Below are 6,000 nucleotides of genomic sequence, written 5' to 3'. Positions count from 1 at the left end.
GAAGGTGAACAAGATGGAGAAGGTCAGCAATGTGAATGAGAAAGTGAGAAAAAAGGGGTGAGAAAATCAAGAGTTTGAAAATGAGAAACTCAATGAATCAAATACATAAAAACCATAGTGGGAAGTGATGAGGAGAGACCACATCCAGTTAGTAATTCAGAGGAAATACGTAAATGAGCATGACCACAACAACATCTAAGAACTCTGGGATACAATCAAGAGACCAAACAGAGAATCCATGGATGGAAAGAGGAATGCAGAAAAAGCCAAAGGCACAGAAAATTTATTCAATGAAATTGTAAGAGGGAATTTCCTCAATCTTGTTTTTTTTTTTAAAAAAGACATATTAGTACTAGAGGCATTTTGAACCTTGGACAGATATGGCCAGACTAGATAAGAACCTCTCCCTGATACACTACAGTTTAGATACTTGAAGTCATCAACAGACTATAAAATGTCAACACACAGGCAGGATGACACCAGATCTGAACAGAGACCCCTAAAGGTAAGAAAGCATGGGATGCATGAAGAATGTTAAGCTCTGAAGGTTTTAAATGACTGTTAAATAAGATGGCTATATCCTGAAGAGACATCATGATGTTTTATCAATACAGAGGGCAAACGTAACTAAGACAAAAGTCATGGCGGAAATCCATGGAATGGTCACTAAAACAGTATACAGAATCTGTTACAGAGATGAGGGCTTTGTTTGTTTGAGACAAGGTCTCACTATGTAGTTCTGGCTGTCTTGGAACTCACAGATATCCACCTGCTTCAACTTCCTCAGTCCTAGGATTAAAGGCGTGTGCCACCATGCCTGGTTTAAGAGTTTGTTCTTGGAAAAGAATAAACACAATTGACAAACAAATAAACTAACAAAGAGATAAGACCCAAGTTAATAAAATTAGAAATGAAAAGGTAGCATAATAGATACCAGCGAAATCCAGAAGATCCCTATGGAATCCTTTGAAGTATTCAGAAAACCTGGAAAATCTGAAAGTGGATAAAGTCTTAGACACATGTGATCTATCAAAATAAACCAGGTTATAAACAACTTGAGCAGATCTCAAATAAGATGGAAGCAGTAATCTCCTAATAAAAGGGAAACCCAAGAGGCAGATAGTCACTGGTGAGCTGTATCAAAACTTGAAAGAGTTCACAGCAGTGGTTCTCCAAGCAGTTCATAAAATGGGAAGAGAAGGTATACAACCACACTTATTCTATGAAGCCAGCATTACCCTGGTATCGAAACTGAATAAACACACACACACACACACACACACACACACACACAAAAAAAAAAAAAAAAAAAAAAGCATAGACCAATTTCCCTGATGAACACAGACACAAAAATTATCAATTACAATACTTCTAAATGAATTGAGGAACACATTAAGAGGACCATGCCCATACCCATGGTGGGCAGTTTCATTCTAGGGATGCCATGATGGTTCAACAAATACAAGTTACATGTAATAAGGCACATGCATAGACTTTAGGGCAGAAATCACATGATCATTTCAATAGATGTAAAAAAGTCTGTGACAAAGTCCAACATCCTATTAGGACAAAAGTCCTGCAGATGCCAGGTATAGAAAGAGCATATCTCAGTACAATAAAGGCTATGTATGACAAGTCTGTGTATAGCTACAATATACCAACTGGAAAAAAACCTTAGCATTTCCTCTAGTCTGTATGACTACTGTGTTCAATCTTTCCATCACAGGCAGTGAATACAGTCTAATGTTTAATGTTGCTGCTAATGGGACAAGAGAAATACAAGGCATACAAATAGGAAAGGAAATCAAATTATGCCCATTATACAGACATGATCTTTTACTTAAAAAAAAAATTCTAAGGATTCCACCAGAAAACTCTTAGAACTCATAAACACTTTCTGCAAACTAACAGGACACAAAAATCAATATACAAAAGCCAACTTTCCTAAATGACAGCAATGAACTTGACAGTAAGAAATTAGGGGAAAAATGTCTCACTCACAATGGCTTTTAAAAATACCTAGGAATAAACCAAACAGAGGATGTGAAAGACTTCTTCACTAAGCACTTAAAAACCTTGAAGAAAGAAGTTGAAGATACTAGAAGATGAAAAGATCTTCCATGCCAATGAACTGGTAGAATTTGTTACTAAAAGTGATCTCACATTCAAGTCAATCCTCATTAGAATTCCAATAGCATCTTTCGTAAAATTATCAAAACAACCCCGAAATAGATTACAAAAGGCCTCAAATAGCCTAAGCAATCTCAAGAAGAAAGAACAGAGCTAAAGGCCTTATGATAGCCAACCTCAAGTTATATGAAAGCCATTGTAACAGAAGGACATGGTATTGAAAGACAATGGAATAGGACAGAGGGCTGGGACATAACTCCACACAGCAGAAGCCTTTTGATAAACCTTTTATAAGGTTAAAGTATTCGAACCCAGGTGTGGTGGCACATGCCTTTAATTCCAGCACTTGGGAGGCAGAGGCAAGAGGATCTGGCTGAGTTTGAGGCCAGCCTGGTCTACAAAGTGAGTTGCAGGATAGCCAGGGCTACACAGAGAAACTCTGTCTTGAAAACAAAACAAAACAAAACCCAAACCAAACAACAACAACGAAGAGAAGAAACCACGTATTTGAGAAAAGGCAGCCTCTTCCTTAAACTGGGGGAACTAGCTATCTACATTTAGAGGACTGCAACTAAACCCATATCTATTTCAGGACCTTCATGTATGACTTAAAACTTTGAAATTCCTAAAGGAAAACACTCTGCTCTAAAGGCAGAGGCAGGGACTTTCTGAAAAGAACTCCACTATCCCAGGAAATCCCATCCCGAGAACTGACTGACTGGATTACACAACAATAAAAAACAAAACAAAACACAAACAAACAAACTTCTGCACAGCAAAAGAAACCAGCAGCAGATGGAAGAGAAAATCCACACCACCCAACAGGAGAAGATCAAGATTAGAGTCTGTGAAGAATTAAAACAAACAAACAAAAATCCATCCAACCAATAAGCAGGCTGATGATTCAAACAGTTCTCAACAGAAGACATGCAAATGGGCAGTAAACATTTTAAATAATGTTTATCATCCTTATCCATTAATCAATGCAAATTAAAACCACCCTGAGATTCGATCTCCTGTGAGACTGAGATCACAAAGAAAACAAAAGACAAAAAATGCAGGTGGAAAGAACCCTGACAAACAGTGCAGCCCATGTGGAAACCAGCATGGAGGCTCCTCAGATATGGAAACTACCGTGCAATCCAGCTAGCCCCTCTTGAGCATATACCTGAAGGAACCTGCGTCAGCCCACAACAGGTAAAACTGCACGTTTTCTGCTGCAGTCTTCTCAACAGCCTAGACATGGAACCAACAGACGAGTGGATGAAGAAAATGTGGAAGCTTAATGTACGGAGAGGTCTCAATAATGTTATGCCACTCAAGGGGGAAACAATGAATGAAACCAGACATCGTATTAAGTGAAATAAGCCAGACTCAAATGTTTCATTTTCTACTAGAAGAGGAATCTATTAAGTATGAGCGTTTGTGCATGTATGAGACATGAAGGCAGGATTTACGTGGGAGGAACAGGACTAGAAAGAGGGTGGGCTGGTGGAGCTATGGGGGTGGGTAATGTGAGTAAAGTGCAAGGCTACATGTAGGAGACAGTATCATAAAGCCGTCACTTTGTGCACTTTAAGATTATCTAGATTAGCCAAGTACTTTTAGGGTAAATATAAAGCCCTCATTTTCAGATTCAATTGATTAGACATCTACTGAGAAGGGGTGACATGGATATTCCTGCCAGAGCTATCTCATTTGGATGCAGAGGGGGGTCACATGACTTTTAAAAATACTAAATTTGCACTTGGCAGCTTTTTTGCACATTCTTTGTTTGCCAGTGATTTTTTTTTTTCTTTTCCAAATTTTATTTTGCAGTCTACCATTTTTTTTTTAAACTGTAGTCCAAATAAAGGAAATCAATTATAAAATGTCATTGGCCTGGCACTATTTAATCCCAACTGTATTTGCAAACAAATTTCCTCAGTAAATGGGGATGACATGTTCACATTAATGCCAGTTTTCCTTTCATGCGTCCAGTGCTGATGTTTTTCCAATCAAAATTTCATTGTTTTGACCAACTGATTTACAAATGCTTAGGGAAGATCAAACATCTTAGAAGAAATATTGCTCTCACGACAGCTTGCTTCATGATGCTAAGAAGGGTCTCCTATGGAGAGGCTCCCCACTTGCTATACACCTGAGGCAGTGTGAATTGACTTGTTCCTAACTTCGAAATGGGCATACAGATCCATTACAGGTCCATACAAATAGGAACTGCAAACATGGGTGACAGCTCATATTGAATCCTGGACTCTCTAGTACGGGGTGCTTGAGAAGTGATGAAAATCTCCTTGGAATTGCCCTTTGGGAGAATTCCCATTTATTAGGGTTCAAATACTTTCCATATAGCAAAGAATCTGGGCTTGATCTTCCAGAAAAAGATTGCTACAAACCTTGAGACTGAGCGGTTGCTTTACCACTGTGTCCACTGTGGTAAGGGAATTTACTTTTAACAATTTAACATTAAAGGCTCTAAACTTCGAGGTAGCGAAGTATTTTTAAAATAAAAAAAAAAAAAAATGAAACAACCTTCTTGAGAGTTCACTTAGGCAGGTGAACCCACGGACATCTCCACCAAGGCCACTGGGCATGACACAAATTGCCTCTACTGTCAAAGTGGTACCTCTCATGAATTTAAGCCAAACAGCAGTAGCATGGGCTCATATCAGGGTTTGAATGACTTAGGTAGAAAAACCTAAAGAGAATTTCTTTTTCTTTATGGATTTTTTTTCATGAAGTCTAGTTTCTTTTAGAAGTTTAAAAAAACTGTTTATTAGTAAAATGCCCAAAATATCTGGTTATTTACAAAAAGTTCAAATGTCCAATAAACATTAGCAGAGATACATCATTTCATTAATATCAGGGGGCGGCAGATGAAGGCAATAGATTTTCAATTATAGTGTTGCTAATATTATGTTAAGGTTCCCTCTTCTCCATGTCTTAACCAATTTAAACAGATTTAGCGTGTGTGTATAAATGTCAATGTGTCAGAGTATGCCCATCTGTGTGCATGGGCCAGAAGAGGGTACCATATCCTTGAAGCTTCCATTTTGAAATGTGGCTACAGTGACTACTTAGGCTGGAAGCAGTGTGAAACAGCTTTCTGTTAAACACTTCAGTGTTTTTGGTAAAATTGCTTTTGGCTATCGTTGAACATTTTAACATCAAAATTGAAATATGGAAACACATATCAGATTCCTAAATTATAAAAAAAGCACACAATCTGAGCACACTGAAAATACAAGTATGTTAAGGGCCCTGGCAAAGCAACCATAATTGACATTACGTTTTCCTGTTACTGACAGGTGGCTTGTGTTGTATTTCTATTGCATAGTGCTGTGGTCGACTAAATCTAACTTCCCGGGCAGGCCATCTCATCCAAAGATGTCTGATGTGGGAACTGTCAAAGGGAACAATTGAACAGAGGAACTCTCCAGAGGGTCACAGCTCATTTCAATCAGGTAATGAACTGGTTAGTGAAACTGTTAAGTGGAAGTAACCCATCGCCCCGCAACCCCACTCATTCAGCCAATGTTTACCTCAAGCTCAATTCTCCCTGGGACAAGGGAGCAATGAGATAAGGAACTCTTTTAAAATATCATGGCCCTTCTTCCCAATTATATGCTGTATCAGGTTCAAAGGCTGCTGCTAATTTACCAAAGATGGTAGCTGTGCAGTTACTGCCTCAGTGAAACTGCCTGACAGCTGGAACATTCTCACTTCAGATCCCCCTCCCTGAGAGGCCACATGGGCCACTGGGCATGGTAGAAAGCTTGTGATGTTGTTCCAATCACTCTCTTTTGTGAAGTAAAGCCAGTCAGAAGGGCCGTGTGGGTTCACATCAGGATCTGCATTTCTGGCAAGGTG

The sequence above is a fragment of the Onychomys torridus genome, chromosome 10 (assembly GCF_903995425.1).
Source record: "Onychomys torridus chromosome 10, mOncTor1.1, whole genome shotgun sequence".
NCBI classification, from domain to species: Eukaryota; Metazoa; Chordata; class Mammalia; order Rodentia; family Cricetidae; genus Onychomys; species Onychomys torridus.
This window is presented reverse-complemented; position numbering follows the sequence as displayed.